Raw genomic sequence first — 18,058 nt, 5'->3', positions numbered from 1 at the left:
TCACCAAAGGTATTGTTCACAACACACCTCAGCAACATGGGTCCATGAGAGTGTATGTTTTAGAACTTACCCATTGGAAGGATATATTTAATACATATCAGAAATTCATCAAATTACTGGCCACTAACAACATATAGAAGTAGACTGTTTCTATAGAAAGGGCTTACAATCTGAGCTGACCTTTTATAATGGCAAATAGTATTACAGTGATATTGTAAACAAACAACTCAAATATGGAAAAAATGTAGTACGATACATAATTATTGAAGACCTCTCTTTTAGGTAAGATTTTCAGAAAACCCAGGGACAGATTTGATATCACAGAATGGTCCATAGCATCCAAAAATATCTTTTGATTGGACAGAAAAATAATATTTGTCGGAAACTAAAAACTGAGATAAAGGGCAGGCCTTTGGGAGTGATAAAGCTTTAATTTCTCCAGTCTTCTTCCAAATCAACTTATTATTAGGGTTCTCATAACACAGGAAGAGGTGGTAGCTTTCTACAGGAGTGCACCGGGATTGATTTTGGTTATATTCCCAGTCAGGGCAATGCCCCTGGGTCTCAAAAGCCATTTCACTTTGAGCTCAGGCTTGTGGTGAGGAAGTGTGTCTCAGATTTTATCTACTAATTCGGGTATTAGTGGTGGTGGTTCTGAGAGTGGTGGCAGGTGCTCAAAGGACTCAGGAACCTGGGCTGCATTTTGTGCCAATGAGGCTCTTTCTTTTGAGTTTAAAATAGTTTTCAAAGGTACTCCAGGGTGGATACTGGACTTTCTGTATTGCAGTTGGATAGGCCTTCTTTTGTCAAATCAATTGTAGAATCAAGTTTCCTCTGTACAGCCATAACTTCAGCATTGGGAGAACTGCTGGAATTTCCTGATGTAATTTTTCTGATTATCTGTTGGATTTGATGTAACCGGAGTTGTCAAATTAGGACTTTTCACAGAAATCAACATAAGATCATCATTGTTACTTTCAGAACAGACTCATTTTGATCGGTGACAAATTAATTTTTTTACTTCCATTTTCTGAAGGGTTAGAAGGCTCATAATTCACAGAAGACCTTCTTTAAACTGGACTATTAACTGACTCCAGATTCTTTCTTTTCTTTATTTTTTTATTTATTTATTTTTTTTTTTGAGACAGAGTCTTGCTCTGTCACCCAGGCTGGAGTACAGTGCTGTGACCTCAGCTCACTGCAACCTCCACCTCCCAGGTTCAAGTGATTCCCCCGCCTCAGCCTCCCAAGTAGCTGGAATTACAGGCACCCACCATCATGCCTGGCTAATTTTCATGTTTTTAGTAGAGACAGGGTTTCACCATATTGGCCAGGCTGGTCTTGAACTCCTGACCTCAAGAGATCCTCCCACCTTGGCCTCCCAAAGTGCTGGGATTACAAGCGTGAGCCACCGTGCCTGGCCCTAACTCCAGATTCTTATCCAAATTCATAATCTCTGAATTTGCAGCCTTACAGGCTCCATTACTGGATAACATGTTTGGTTCCAAACAATACCTTTAAGAGAATAATACTGTGTTAATATGTCTTTGGAGTTTTGCTATTTTGGCGAAGAGTTTATCAGCTATTCCTTCATGTTTATTCCTGCGCTCTATCTTCCCAGTGCGTTCGTTCAATTCTTTCAGTTTGTTGTCAAATAGTTCGTAATTCATACTATGATCAAATGTCTGACCTTTTCCAGGAATGCTGTTTGCCTTTCCAAACCTACACAAATATTTTCATTAATTTGCTCTGAAGTTTTCATGCATTTAATATTTTCTTTGTTTTCTGAAAACATCCTCTTTTTTTGATAATGGCTGTTGTTGTTATCAGTGTCAAGTGATGACTGCCAAGTTGAATCTGCACTTTCACAATTTGAAATGCTGGAAGGACAGGTTCTACTAGATTCTTCAGTTTCCAAAATGCCATCAGCACAGTTGTTACAAGTACCTGAATTCACCAAGTTAGGTGTTTTCTCAACAGGCACGAAACGTAAGTCTTCTGAACTTAAAATGTTGTCACTTTTTCTTTGATAAAAGGCAAATGTGATTCCAAATTGGAGTTTGTTTCTAAACGGAAAACCATCTGGTCAGTTCTCTTATTATCCACAGTACTGGTTGCTGCAGACTTTGGCATCTGAACACCACCACTCAATAAACTTGGTGGACAGAAACTGGACTTTAGACTACAAGCCCCTTTGTGCTCAAAAAGGGATCCTGTTACATTCGTCTAATATTCAAAATGGTTTTCAGAACGGTTTTTGGAAGTGTTCAGTGAATCTTTTGCCTCTTGTATAAAGACTCTGCTTGGGGAATCTGTTGTTTTACTTGGCTTTTGATACAGACAAACAACCTGTTCCAATTTTGTTTCTGAATGAACGATTTCTTCTACTGGTTTTCTGCAATTCTGAGAGAATACTTTACTTTTCTCTGGTAACAAATTTTTATTAGAGTCCATTGAGGAAGCACCATTTTCAGAATGTCTACATTTGCTAGTTATGACACTAGGACTGAAATTCTGATTACCGCTTGGAACATTACTCCCAGTTGCTGCTGCTTTCAGTGCTTCAACATGCCTTGACTTATTCAGAATCTGCACTTGCTTCCAGCAAGCTGGGGGCTTTTTTTTTTTTTTTTTTTTTTTGCTTTTAATGTCTTCCCTTTACTTCTATCCGGACTTGCCATCTTTCATATCCAGCAATGGATCCAAACCAAGAAGAAATCCCTGATTTACCGATATACACCCGTTCTTAAAACACACAAATCACTTCCAATAAGGCACTGGCACATGTATTTCCACTGAAGCAGAAGTCAATCTTAGGATGTAGTCTGTACATGTCTGCAGATAAGATTCATAAGTGCTGAATTCAGTGTAATTAGTCCTTCATTCAGATGCTTCATTGTTGCATTTTCAATTGCTTTCCTGTGATATAACTTATCTTTATCTTGAATGGCCTTCCCCATTAGTTTTGCAAATAGTTATGTCGCAGGTCATTTACTGGCTAGAGCTGCGCCACTCCAGCCACCCGATCCCCATCTTTTCTTCTCAATCCCAATAGAGGTATACCAAGGATGTTTGTCTTTTAAAAGGACTAGCTGTGGGTTTGTTGATACTCTCCACTGTATTTTGGTTTCATTAATTTCTGCTTACATTTATCATTAATTTCCTTCTACTTTATTTTCTATTAATGCGCTGTTATTTTTCTAGCTTCTTGAGAAACGTGCCTGAGTCAATGCTTTTTTCAGTCTTTCTTCTTTACTGCACACACACACATGCCACACACACATATTTTGATATTTTTATTATTATTCAGCTTATATATTCTACTGTCCTGTGTGACTTCTTTGACTTATGGGTTATGCTGAAATATATTTCTAAATTTTTAAACATATGAAAAATGTATAATTATGTCTCTGTTATTGATTTCAGGTTTAATTGTATAATTGACAAGGAACACTCTCTGTATGATTTCAGTTCTCTGAAATTTGTTGAGATTTGTTTTATGACCCTGCATAAGGTCAATTAGAATATAAATATTTCATGTATACTTGAAAAGAAAAAAATGCATACTCTTAATTTGTTGGGTGGAGTATTTAAAAATATTTATGAGGTTATTTGCTAATTATGCTATTTAAATGTCTCTATTCCCTTTTTTGCCTGTCAAATATCAAGACCAATGTGTTAAAAAAAATCTTCCAATACAAGTGTGGATTTGCTTACTTCTCTTCATGGCTGTGTCGATCTTTTTACATTTTGAAGGTGTATTATTAAGTGCATAAACATTTTAAATTTATTTTTCAGTTGAATATTTTATAATTCTGAAATGTCCCTGTTTATCTCTAGTCATGGTTTTTTGCCATGAATTCTGCTTTGTCTGGCAAAAATATAACTATATAAACTTTTTTATCATTAATGTTTAGATAATAAAATTTTGTCCATTCTTTTACTTTCAACCTTTCTGTGTTTTAATATTTTTCTCTGTGTCAAGGTTTGAATACCGTCTAATGACCTGCTGTGTCCGATCTGCAGTTAAGCCTGTGCCTTGAGATCTAAATCTCAAATACGGTAATTTGGGGTTTTAGAATGTCCTATCTAGACACTGTATCTAGATCTATCGGGAGATACTTTGAGACCATCAAAATATCCTGCTCCTCATCAGATTTTTTCCTTCAATTTCACATATATTGATGATTTATGCCTGATCCAGTCTTTATCATGTTGGTTATAAAATAGTGATTTTTCCACTTCTACTACTTCCTCCACATTTACCAGTTGGCATTCTACTGTAAGAAATACTTGCAGCATATATCAACCGAGCACCCCCCTTCTCATCTGTCTGTCTATTATCTATCTATCACCTATCTCTTACCTAAACTCACCCCTATTTAAATGGGTTATAATATATAACTATATATACGTATAAAACATAATTATATGGCCCTATTGTTCTGATGCTCAAACTGTCCCGGATTTGATCCAGTCAGTGACCTTTCAAGGTGGTTTCTTTATCTTTGTAACATACTCTCCTCATTTTATTTGTTTTTGAGTACTTTCTTGTTTTCTGACATTAAAAAAAAAGAATGTTCCAGATCGATCTTGTACCTTCCCTGAGAAATGAGCCATTTCTCTAACGATCCCTGGTTTCTTTTTAACGATTTCCCTTTAATGACTTTGGCACTAGGTATACTCATTGCTACTGGAATGTCACTATTTTTATGTCTTTTCATTGTAGAGCTAAGGAATATCTTATAAATAAGAAATCCTGAGTTCATACTGGCATTTACAGCTCCCATCCAGCTCCACAGAGTTCTTCCCCACGTTCCCTTATTTAATGTTGAGACCTCTCTCTTCCACATTTAGAATCCTAGCTCCCACAAACACCAAGCCATTTACTCAATCACTCAGTCCTACAGTGCATTTAAAATAGTTTCAAAATAGCTTTACTTGCACCGCCAAAAGGAAGCTTTCTGAAAAATAGTTCAAAATTTGTAGTTATTTTCTCTAAACTGAGGATATATAGTAGAGTCAAAGAGCTGTGTTCAGAAGTTATTTGGACCAGTGTTTTTCCCCCCTACAATGTGGTTACATTATTAATTTGAAATACAGCTGAATTTCTATGTCTGTTTGCATTTAGTTTTAGTTAATTTCTCTGTTCCTGATTATTTTATTTTGCTTTTTGGGTTATGTAGAACATTAACATGATTCCAAAAGTCAAAACTATGCAAAAAGGCATATAGAAAGAAGTAGCAATATTTGCCCTGCCCCTTCAATCCCATTCCTTTTATATTTGTAAGTAACTTCTTTTACTGTTTTCGCCCTTCATTTCTTTTGGCAGAAGTAAGCAAATACACATATGTTTTATTGTTTCCCTTTATTTGTTACACAAAAGATGGCATTCTGTACATACACTTTTGCAGTATGCTTTTGGCCACTTAAAAATATATTCTGAAAATTACTCCACATCAGTACATGGAGATAATCTTCATTCTTTTTTTTTTTAAACAGCTGCAAGATACTCCATTGTATGTAGGTGCTATATTTTGTTTTCAACGAATCTCCTATATGTAAACATCTAAGCAATTTCCAATATTTTGCATTCACACAAAAATGCATCAGTGAAAAACTTTACACACATTGTCGGCATAAAGTAAATTCTTAGAAACAGGGTTACTAAGCCTAAGGCTTAGTGAAAATGTAGTTGTATCAGATATTTTCAAATTCCCCTTTACAGAGATTACACCATTTTTTTCATTCCCACCGGCAATACATGAGACTCCATATTTCCCTGCAACCTCATCTACTACACATATTTTCAAGCTTTTGAATTTTTGCCAATCTGATGGATAAAACATAGTATCTTAGTTTAGTTTAAATTTTCATTTGAGTGAAGTTTTGTATTTCGTATATTTAAGAGCTATTTTAATATTTTTTATAAATTGTTTGCTCATGTCTTTTGTCACTTTACTACCATTTTTGTCACTTTTCCCTCTCAATCAAAAACAATTCTTTATATATTAGGGATATCAACCTGCATCTGTAATATATATTGCAAGTATTTTCTCCCAATTTGTCATTTGCATTTTGAGTTACGGTATTCTTTGCTATTAAAAAATGTTTTTAAAAATTGTTTCCTGCCTGGCGCGGTGGCTCACGCCTGTAATCCCAGCACTTTGGGAGGCCGAGGCAGGCAGATCACGAGGTCAGGAGATCAAGACCATCCTGGCTAACATGGTGAAACCCCGTCTCTACTAAAAATACAAAAAATTAGCCGGGCGTGGTGGCAGGCGCCTGTAGCCCCAGCTACTCAGGAGGCTGAGGCAGGAGAATGGCGTGAACCCGGGAGGCGGAGCTTGCAGTGAGCCGAGATTGTGCCACTGCACTCCAGCCTGGGTGACTCCTTCTCAAAAAAAAAAAAAAAAAATTGTTTTCTGTGGTCAAACTTAACAATCTTTTTTGTTTGCATCTGGATTTTAAGTTACAATTTGAAAATATTCCCTCCACTCAGGATATACAGGAATTCATTCACCCATGTTTTCTTCAAGTACTTGTATAGTTTAATTTTGCATATTTTGATACCTGATTCATTTTGCATTTATTCTTGTGTATGGTATAAGGGAAGGATATAAATTTATATTTTACAAATGGCTATTTTTCCATATCATTTATTAAAAAGCAATTATTTGCCCCAGTGATTTGATATACTACTTGTATTATATACATGGTTTCTTGACTTTCTCTTCCATTCCAATATTCTTTCTGTGTATTAATGTGCCAGTACCACATCATTTTAGTTAGAGAATTTGTAGTATGTTTAATAAGTGATAAGGCTAGTTCCATCTCAGAGCTCTTGCTTTTCAGTATTATTCCTAGTTATTCTTGTATCTTAATTTTTCCAGGCACTTTAGCTCCAGGACAAAAAAGTTTCTTGGTATTTTATTTTGATTACGATAGGTTTATAAATTAAATTAGGAAGAACTGACATCTTGATGATGTTGAGATGTCCTAACCGAGAACAAGGGGTGCCTTTTTCAGAGGATGTCTAGAGAGATTTGGACTCTGTCATCCACTACTATTTTTTAGACCCAGAGGCTTTTGTCATAGTTTGCATTATTGAATCATCAAAGTTTAAATGTTAATTGGTAATTTTTTTACTCTCTTCCTGATCAATACAAGGAACTTAGAGTAATTTAATGCAATTTTCTCACCATTTTACTTTTAATTTTATGTATCTTTCAAACACAACAAGACTTTATTTTTGTCATTTTATATAGTCAATATCCGTGTAGACTTAGCTATGTTATTTACCCTCTTCATTGTTCTTCATTCCTCTTTGGGTCTTCAATCTTCTGTCTGCAATTATTTTCCTTTGTCTGATGAATGTCCTTTAGAATTCCCTTTAATTCCTTTTAAGGGTCTACAAGTAACTAATTGTCTCAGTTTTGTTTCTCTGAAAATGTCTTTATAATATCTTCATTTCTGAGGAATATTTTTACTGGGTACAGAATTCTAGATTGGCAGTTATTTTTTCAGCATTTTAAATGTAAATTACATTGCCTTCTAATTTCCATTGTTTCTCTTGAGAAATCAACAGTCTAGTTGTTGCATCGTTGAAAATAATCTGCATTGTTTCCTCTGCTTTCATAATTTTTTCAATTTGCTTAAGAGTTTCAGCTGTTTGTTATGATGTGCTTCTCTTTTTGTGCATTTCTTTTTGTCTATTCTATTTGGAGTTTTTAGGTATTCTTGTAGCTTGAGATCTTTCATCAGTTTTTAAAAGTTCTCAACTATTACGTCTTCTTGTTTCTGTTTTACTTTTTCTTCTCTCCTTCTGAGACTTCAGTGATATGTTTAGACTATCTCATTGTGCTCTCCATGTTTCTTACCCTCTATGAAGTATTTTCTTGCCGTTTGTCTCCCCTGCCTCATTCTTAATATTTTTCTCTAAGCTATACTCAACTTACTAGTTCTCTCTTCAGCTGTGTCTAGTCAACTAGTAAACCCAACCACTAAAATATTTATTTTAGTTATTGTATTTTGACTTCCAGAATCCCCATTTAGTTTCTTTTTAGAGCTTCCAGATATCTGCCAACATTCTCAACCTTTTCTATTACTCTCTTGGGCATGATAATCATAGTTATTTTAAAAGTTTACCAGATAACTTCAATATCTGGATCCCCTGTGAAATTAAGCCTGTTTATAAGTTGTTTCTGCAATTGCAGAAAGACTAAAGGACTACATATTTCTTTTGCTTTTACAGTAGATCTCTTCTTGCTGGCTTAAATAAAGCATCTACAGGAGTCAGGCAGGTAAATAGAAATTAAAGTGATAAGAAAAGGTGAGGGACTGTGGCTAACTGGGGAATGCATGTCTCACCCAAAGGCCCTCAAATTAAAAAAACTGTAAACATTTTCAGGTCAAACAAAATGCATCTATGAACTGAATTTGCTTTCCCAGTGCCACTAATTTGTAGTCCCAAAACTACAGATTAATGTATTCCTGTCCTTTACTCCAAATGTGAAAGCCTAGGAAAATAAACTACCTGGTAGTTGCATTCATTTACTCCTAGTAGAGGATAGAACCTAAGGAATTATTGTGAAGTCTTAATAGCCAATGTTTATAAAGTCCATGTATGCTAAGAATTCCTCTGAAGACCATATATATATATATATATGTATATATATACGTATATATATATACACATATATATATTCCTTACCACAGTATTATGAATAAATTTTTTATTATATGTCTTATGGATGAGGAAACTGAAGTACAAAGAGATTAACTGAATTCAGACCCCAGCACTCTGTCTCTAGTACTTGGTATTTGCCATACACAGTGCTGAGTCAGGATACATGGGGAAAGAGGGCCTAAAGTTCTGAAAGTTGAAAGTCTTGACTGAGTTCCACCTGATTCAGTAACTGTGAAATTCACAAAGAAGCAGAAAGAAATGTGCTATTTTTACTGGGGGAAAATAAATAATTAAAAAAGTACATGCCACCGGAGAATGAGATCAGCTTTAAGATACCTGTACCATTTCAGCCCCATAGGAGATAGTGTATTTGTTCACACACTGAGCACATTGCTACTACAACCAGCATATGAGAAAGCTATCATACAAAGACTCTCTCTAACCAGGAAATTCTTAACGGAGTCTTCACCCATGAAAGCACCAAGAACTGAATTAGGTTATAATTAACTATAAGCATTAAAGTCTCATCCTTAAGAAGAAAAAAGAAATTTAAAAACAAATAAAAGAAATACAGTCAAATCAAACATAAATTCAAGAATAGTTAGAAGAAATAATCTACTCAAATGAGAAGGAACCAGAAAATTAACTCTGGTAATATGACAAAACAGAGTGCTATAATACTCCCCCAAAAAAATCACACTAGCTCTCCAGCAACGGACCCTGGCCAAGATGAAATCTTTAAAATAACCTATAAGGAACTCAGAAAGTCAATTGTTAAGCTACTTGAGGAGATATCAGAGAAAGGTGAAAACTATCATAAACAAATTAAGAAGCAGCTCAGGATATAAATGAAAAATTTTCTAGAGAGATAGATATCATCAAGAAAAACCAATCAAACTTCTGGAAATGAAAGACAGACTGAGGGAATTACAAAATGCGGTGGAAAGTTTTAACAATAGACTAGAATAAGTAGAAGAAAGAATTTCAGAGCTCAATGATGAGCTTTTGAATTAACCCTATCAGACAAAAATAAAGAAAAAATAATCAAAAGAAATGAACAAAGTCTCCAAGAAATATGGGATAATGTAAAAATGCCAAACCTAAGAATAATTGATGTTCCTGAGGGAGAAAATAATAGGTCTGGACAATTTGTTTCAGGAAATAATTGAGGAAAACTTCCCTGGCCTGGCTAGAGATCTAGATATCCAAATCTAAGAAGCTCAAAGAACCCCTGGGAAATTCATTGCAAAAAGACCTTCACCAAGGCATAGAGTCATCAGGCTATCTAAAGTCAGCATGAAGGGAAGAATTCTAAGAGCAGTTTTTGTAGGTTACCTGATGCTTTTATTGTACTGCTCTTTGAAGTTAGAGCAGCAGACTTCTCAGCAAAAACCTTACAAGCCAGAAGGGATTGGGGTCCTATTTTTAACCTCCTTAAACAGAAAAAAACTGTAAGCCAAGAACTTCATATCCTGCAAATCTAAGTTTCATAAGTGAAGGAGAAATAAAGTCATTTTCAGACAAACAAACGTTGAGGGAATTTGTCACTACCACACTAGCACTCTAAGAAATGCTAAAAGGAGTTCTAAACCTTGAGACAAAGCCTGATATGCACCAAAATAGAACCTCTTGAAAGCTTAAAACTCACAGGGCCTATAATACAATAGCACAATGAAAAACAAAACTAGGTAGTAATTTATATGATGAAGAGAACCATACCTCGCATCTCAGTGTTCACATTCAGCATAAATGGCCTAAACACTCCACTTAAAAGATACAGAATGGCAGAGTGAATAAAAAATTGCAATCCAAATATCTGCTATCTTCAAGAGATTCACCTAACACAGAAGGATTCATATCAACTCAAGGTAAAAGGGTGGAAAAAAGTATTCCACGTAAATGGAAACCAAAAACAAGCAGGAGTAGCTATTCTTCTATCAGACAAAACAGACTTCAAAACAACAACAGTAAAAAAAGACAAAGATGGTCACTATATAATGATAAAGGGATCAATTTAACAAAAAGATATTACAATCCTAAATGTATACGCACCAAACACTGGAGCTCGTATATTGATAAAACAATTACTACTAGACCTAAGAAATGAGATAAACAGCAAAACAATAATATGGGAGACCTCAATACACCAGTGACAGCACTAAACAGATCTTTGAGACAGAAAGTCAACAGAAAACAATGGACTGAAATGACACATTAGAACAAATGGGCTTAATGAATATTTACAGAACACTCTACCTAAGATCTGTAGAATATATATTTTTCTTATCAACACATGAAACGTTCTCCAAGACAGAACATATGATAGGCCATAAAACAAGTCTCAATAAATTTTTTAAAAATCAGAATTATCTCCAGTATCTTTTCAGATCACAGTGGAATAAAACTGGAAACCAACTTCAAAAGGAACCCTTAAAACTATATAAATACATGAAAATTAAATAATCTGCTCCTGAATGATATCTAGATTAACAATAAAATCAAGATGAAAATTTTTAAAAAATTTTAAATGAATGATAATAATGAGATGTTATTAAAACCTCTGAGATACAGCAAAAGCAGTGCTAAGAAGAAAGCTTATAGTGCTTAATGCCTATATCAAAAAGTCTGAAAGAGTACAAATTTACAACCTGTTGTAACACCTCAAGGAACTGGAGAAACAAGAACATACTAAACCTGAAGCTAGAAGAAGAAAAGAAATAACAAAAATTAGAGCAGAACTAAACAAAATTTAAACAAAAAAATTTCAAAAGATTAATGAAACAAAAAGCTGGTTCTTTGAAAAAATAAATAAAATCAATAGACCACTAGCTAGGTTGACCAAGAAAAGAAGACAGAAGATCCAAATAAGCTCAATTAGAAATGAAACTGGAGACATTGCAACTGATACCACAGAGATACAAAAGATCGTTCGAGACTACTATGAACATCTTTATGTGCACAAACTAAAAAACCTAGAGGAAACGGACAAATTCCTGGGAACATACAACCCTCCTAGATTAAATCTGGAAGAAATAGAAACCTTGAATAGACCAATTACAAGCAGCGAGATTGAATCAGTAATTTTAAAATTGCCAACAAAAAAAAGCCTAGGACAGTTGGATTCACAGGTGAATTCTACCAGACATTCAAAGAAGAAGTAGTACCAATTCTACTGAAACTATTCCGGAAATTTCTATTGAGCAAGAAATAATTCTCCCTAAATCATTCTATGAAGCTAGTATCACCCTGATACCAAAATTAGGAAAGGACACAACAAAAAAAGAAAACTACAAACCAATTTCCCTGATAAATGCAAAAATCCTCAACAAAATATTAGCCAACTGAATCCAACAACACATCAAAAAGATAATTCATCATGATCAAATGCATTTTATCCCAGGGATGCAGAGATGGTTTAACATACACAAGTCAATAAATGTGATACATCTCACAAACAGAATTAAAAACAAAAACTATATGATCATCTCAATAGATACAGAAAAAGCATTCAGCAAAATCCAGCACCTTTTTACGATAAAAACTCTCAACAAACTATGCATAGGAAGGACTTACCTCGAAATTTAAAAAGCCATATATGACAAACCCACAGCCAACATCATACTAAATCAGTTAAAGTTTAAAGCATTCCTCCTGAGAACAGGAACAAGACAAGGGTGTCCACTTTCACTACTCTTATTCAACAGAGTTCTGAGAGTCCTAGCCAGAGCAATTAGGCAAGAGAAAGAAGTAAAGGGCATCTGAATTGAAAAAGAGGAAATCAAACTATTGCTGTTTGCAGATTATACAACTGTATACCTAAAAAATCCTAAAGACTCCTCCAAAGGACTCTCAGATTTGATAAATGAATTCAGGAAAGTCTCAGGTTACAAAATCAATGTACTCAAAACAGTAGCACTGCTATATACCAATAACGACCAAGCCGAGACTCAAACCAAGAACTCAATCCCTTTTACAACAGCTGCAAGAAAAATAAAATACCTAGGAATATACTTAACCAAAGAGGTGAAAGATCTCTGTGAGAAGAACTGCAGAACACTGCTCAAAGAAATCATAGATGACACAAACAAGTGGAAACACATCTCATGCTCATGGATTGGAAGAATCAATATTGTGAAAATGACTCTACTGCCCAAAGCAATCTATAGATTCAATGCAATTCCCATCAAAATACCAACATCGTTTTTCACAGAATTAGAAAAAATAATTCTAAAATTCATGTAGAACCAAAAAGAGCCCAAATAGCCAAAGCAATCCTAAGCAAAAAGAACAAACCTGGAGGCATCATATTACTGGACTTCAAATTATACTAAAAGGCTATAGTTACAAAAACAACAGAGTACTGGCATAAAAGTAGGCACATAGACCAATGGAACAGAATATAGAACTGAGAAATAAAGCCAAATACATACAGCCAACTGATCTTTGACAGAGCATTAAAAATTATAAATTGGGGAATGGATACCCTGTTTAATAAATGATACTGGGAAAGCTGGCAAGCCACAGGTAGAAGAATGAAAATGGATCCCTATCTCTCACCATATACAAAAATCAACACAAGATGGATCAAAGATGTAAATATAAGACCTGAAATCATAAAAATTCTACAAGACAACATTGGAAAAACTCTTTTAGACATCGGCCTAGGCAAAGAATTCATGACTATGACCCCAAAAGTAAACGCAACAAAAACAAAAATAAATAAATAAATGGGACTTAATTAAACTAAAAGGCTTCTGCACAGCAAAAGAAATAATCAACAGAGTAAACAGACAAACCACAGACCGGGAGAAAATATTTGCAAACTATGCATCCAACAAAGGACTAATATCCAGAATCTACAAGGAACTCAAATCACAAAGAAAAAAAAAACACATAATTCCATTAAAAAGTAGACAAAGGACATGAATAGCCATTTCTCAAAAGAAGATATACAAATGGCCAAAAAACATGAAAAAATGCTCACCCTCCCTAATCATCAGGAAAAGGCAAATTAAAACTATAGTGAGATAGCACGTTACTCCTGCAAGAATGGCCATTATTAAAAAGTCAAAAAAATAATAGATGTTGGCATTGATGTGGGGAAAAGGGAACACTTATACACTGCTGGTGGGGATGTAAATTAATACAACCTCTATCGAAAACAGTATGGAGATTCCTTAAAGAGCTAAAAGAAGATCTACCATTCAATCCAGCAATCCCACTACTAGGTATCTACCCAAAGGAAAAGAAGTCATTATTATGAAAAACACACTCGTACACATTTGTTTATAGCAGCACAATTCACAATGGCAAAGATGTGGACCAACCTAAGTGCCCAATGACTAATGAATAAAGAAAATGTGGTATATTTACACTATGGAATGCTACCCAGCCATTAAAAAGAATAAAATAGGCTGGGCACAGTGGCTTTTGCCTGTAATCCCAGCACTTTGGGAGGTCAAGGCGGGCAGATCACAAGGTCAAGAAATCAAGACCATCCTGGCTAACACGGTGAAACCCTGTTTCTACTGCAAATACAAAAATTAGCTGGGAGTGGTGGCGTGTGCCTTTAGTCCCAGCTACTCAGGAGGCTGAGGCAGGAGAATCACTTGAAACCGGGAGGCGAAGGTTGCAGAGAGCTAAGATCGTGCCACTGCACTCCAGCCTGATGACAGAGCCAGACTCTGTCTCAAAAATAAATAAATAAATAAATAAATAAATAAATAAATAAATAAATAAATAAAATAATGTCTTTTACAGCAACTAGGATGGAGCTGGAGGCCATTATTCTATGTGAAGTAATACAGGAGTGGAAAACCAAAAACCATGTGTTTCCACTTATAAGTGGGAGCTAAGCTATGAGTACACAGAGGCATAAGAAGTGACATAATGGACTTTAGAGACTCAGAAGGGGAAGAGTGGGAGGGTGGCTAGTGACAAAAAAAAGTACGCATCAGGTACAGTGTACACTACTCAGGTGATGGGCGCACTAAAACCTCAGAATTCACCACTATATAATTCAACCATGTAAAAAAACCCACTTGTACCCCAAAAGCTATTGAAATACAAACACAAAACAAAGAAACAAAGAAATGTGCTGTTTTTAGAAGTATTGTGAGGTGCTCTGTTCCTCAAACACTACTGTGTTGTCATTCTTTCTTTTATAAACTGGAATGTGTTTGAATGTCAATTCAATTAGTAAATATATAATTGCTGTCTTCATAAACCATGCTTTGACATTTAATATGCCAAACATGACCATTTTATGAGCAAACCAAGTTATCCATAATACATTTTTATGTTCTGCAGCTATCAACATGGCTTCAGATTTATAGAGTGCTAAAAATGTAACTATATCATAAATATCAATTTTCCCTAAAATTGTCTTTTTTAAATAAAACAGAAAAAATGATATTTCTGCCAATGCCTCTGTTCCAATAGATCTAAAATTCTTGAAAAGTTGAAATTCCTCAAATATTGAGGGTTCTTGTGCAGCTCTGTACAATCACACATAGCAAAATGTGTCTTCAGTTGTGCACTTTTCTGGGAAGCTTGTGGAGTCATCCATATATGCATGAGATTGGGGAAGATAAGCCCACTAACAAATTTTAAATAGCTCTATGGAGCAGTTCTTAGACAAGACCTTGCTGGTAATGAGATGAGGCAGTCTGAGAGTCTGGGCCTCCCTGTGGTCATGCTGGAGCTCTGAGAGAGAAGTAATTATTTTACCATGTAGGGAGGAGTAGAGGGATCTGTGGGTGGGAGATGGTTGAAAGCTCACACCTTGCAAATCTCTTTCATCCTCTATGCCAGGACTGTGGATGGGAACAGACGTTTCAGGTCCTGAAAGCCTTCCCTGGTCCCTTAGAAATCCAAACTGAGTGAGAGGTTGACAAGAGCCTCTGAAAACTCGGAGTATCTCTGAATGAGAGGCACCAATGGGCCAGACAGGGAAGGAGGACAGAAAACATACTTTAAGGGGAAGAAAGAGGACAGGCAGTGCTGGATTCAAGAGCAGTTAATGGCTCAGGCAGTCACACCTCAAACACAGTGAATGGGTTTGGAGTGGTGAGGAGGAGGTAGAGCAATGACAGAAATCAGTGAGATCAGTGAGATCAAATGGAAAGCCAAAAACGAACTCAAGTGCATATGGGAATTTAGCTAACAGCAGAGGTCGTTTTTCAAGTGAGTGAGTGAACTGATTATTCAATAAACTATATTGGTACAAAACACCAACACTGGGCCAAAATGAAGTCAGGTTTATACCATGCAGAAAAATATGTATCAGATGAGTTCAAGATTTAAATGTGAATGTGTTTTATAAAAAAAGCATAAACGATTACCAAGGTGATAGATACATTAATTAGTTTGATTGTGGCAATCATTTCACAAGTATATGTTGTATATGTGTATCAGAACATCACATTGTATACCTCAAATATATAGTTTTTATTTGTCAGTTGGACCTGAATAAAGGTGGGGAAAATAACCATTAAAAAAAATTCAGGAAAAGATGACAGTATATGGGCAAGTTTATAAAACTTTGTTATCCAAAACCTACGTAAGTGAACAAACCTACATAAGTGAACAAACGTATGTAAGTGAAGTAAATAGCAAATATACCATCAACATTGAACTGTAAGGATCTCAGTCTCACACCACAAAGAACTATTATCCTGTAACTGAAATTAAAATTATTTGACTCTAGGAGTTGACAAAGAGAATGCAAAACAGAGCCATGAATAATAAAAGGAAAAAATTATTTAAAATCTTACTGATACCCACCCTACCACATAAATGGGAATAAGAGGAACCAGGGCTAAAATGGGGCAGAGGAAAAATGTGGAATGTCCCACAGAAAACTACCTTTCCCCAGCGCAAATAACTTCCTGAGCACAGCATGGGAGGGAAACAAGAGAAGATGCCCCTGAGGATAAGGCAAGAGGCCTAGCTGGGTGGGAGGAAAAAATAACAAGCCTTTTCAAACCAAAAGCCAGGAATCTCTAAGATTTTATGCAAATATGACTAGCTCACTCCAAAACAGAAGAACATAGCACAGGACAGAATCTGGCCTCAAGTCAGCACAGTTACCCAGAGCAATGAATCCTTGTAAGCCTTTAAGTGTTGTAACTAAAGCTAACATACTTACAAAATACAAGGTGAAATGTATAATTCTTGACATAAAAAGCACGTTAGAAAAAGGTATGTATTATAAGCTGAAACAAAAATCCCAGATTATACCAATAAAATCTTACAAGTGGGGATGCGTGAGGAAGTATGTGTACTAATTTTTTTATCTTTCATGGGAGATGGGGCTGCCTGCAGATATTGTTTAATCTATAAAGTTGATAATCTAAGACTAACAGCACAGTCATGTGTCACTTAACAGGGATATGTTCTGAGAAATGTGTTGTTAGGGGATGTCATCATTGTGTGAGCATCACAGAGTGTACTTTCCCTAAACCTAGATGATATAGCCTACTTCACACCTAGGCTATATGGTAGCCTAGTGTTCCCAGGCTACAAACCTGTACAGCATGTTACTATACTGAATACTATAGGCAATTGGAATACAATAGTAAGCATTTGTGTATTTAAACCTAGGAAAGGTACAGTAAAAATACAGTATAAAAGATTTTTTTTAAATGGTACCACCTGTATAGGGCACTTACCGTGAATAGGGCTTGCAGGACAGGGAGCTGCTCTGAATGAATCAGTGAGTGGTGAGTGAATGTGAAGGCCTAGGACATTACTGTACACTACTGTAGACTTTATTAACACTGTATACTTAGGCTACACTACATTTATTTTTTAAATAAAGTAATTAAGCTACTGTGTTACAACAGCTATAGTGTCACTAGGTGATAGGAATTTTTCAGTTCCATTGTAATCTTATGGAACCACTACTGTATATGCAGCCTACCACTGACTGAAACATCATTATAAGGAACATGGAACATGGCTATTATGTTTAACTGTGTGAAGTATATATACGCAGACTTACCAAGTAGTAGAGCTGAATACCATCCAAATTAATGAAGCAGAAAAGATAAAAAAGCAAACAAACATGCAACAATAGAATACTAGAAAATAGCAAGAAAGAATTTTTAAAAAGCAGAAAATAGAAATTAGATGACAGATAAAAACTAAACATATCTATTACAACAGTAAATGTTAACATGAAAAGTTAACCTAATGCATTAAAAGAATTCTCAGATTAGATTTAATATGAACTAAATCTAGCCATAAATGCTCTATAGAAAAACAACACAACTTTTACTAGATCGCCTTCATTTGCTTTCCAGATCTACTCTGTTACACTCCACTGCTTTGTGAACCAGGAGGCCAACCAATACCAGTGTATGCACA

The 18,058-nt window shown here is 35.3% G+C and overlaps 1 pseudogene; it reads right to left on the bottom strand.

The window, feature by feature from the left end:
• Positions 1-278: 278 nt before the first annotated feature.
• LOC101134398 (activating transcription factor 7-interacting protein 2-like) lies at positions 279-2,681 on the bottom strand (annotated as a pseudogene).
• Between the last annotated feature and the right edge of the window lie 15,377 nt (positions 2,682-18,058).

The sequence above is a fragment of the Gorilla gorilla genome, chromosome 9 (genome assembly GCF_029281585.2).
Source record: "Gorilla gorilla gorilla isolate KB3781 chromosome 9, NHGRI_mGorGor1-v2.1_pri, whole genome shotgun sequence".
NCBI lineage: Eukaryota > Metazoa > Chordata > Mammalia > Primates > Hominidae > Gorilla > Gorilla gorilla.
The sequence above is the reverse complement of the archived record's forward strand: the minus strand, read 5'-3'. Positions and strand labels throughout refer to the sequence as shown.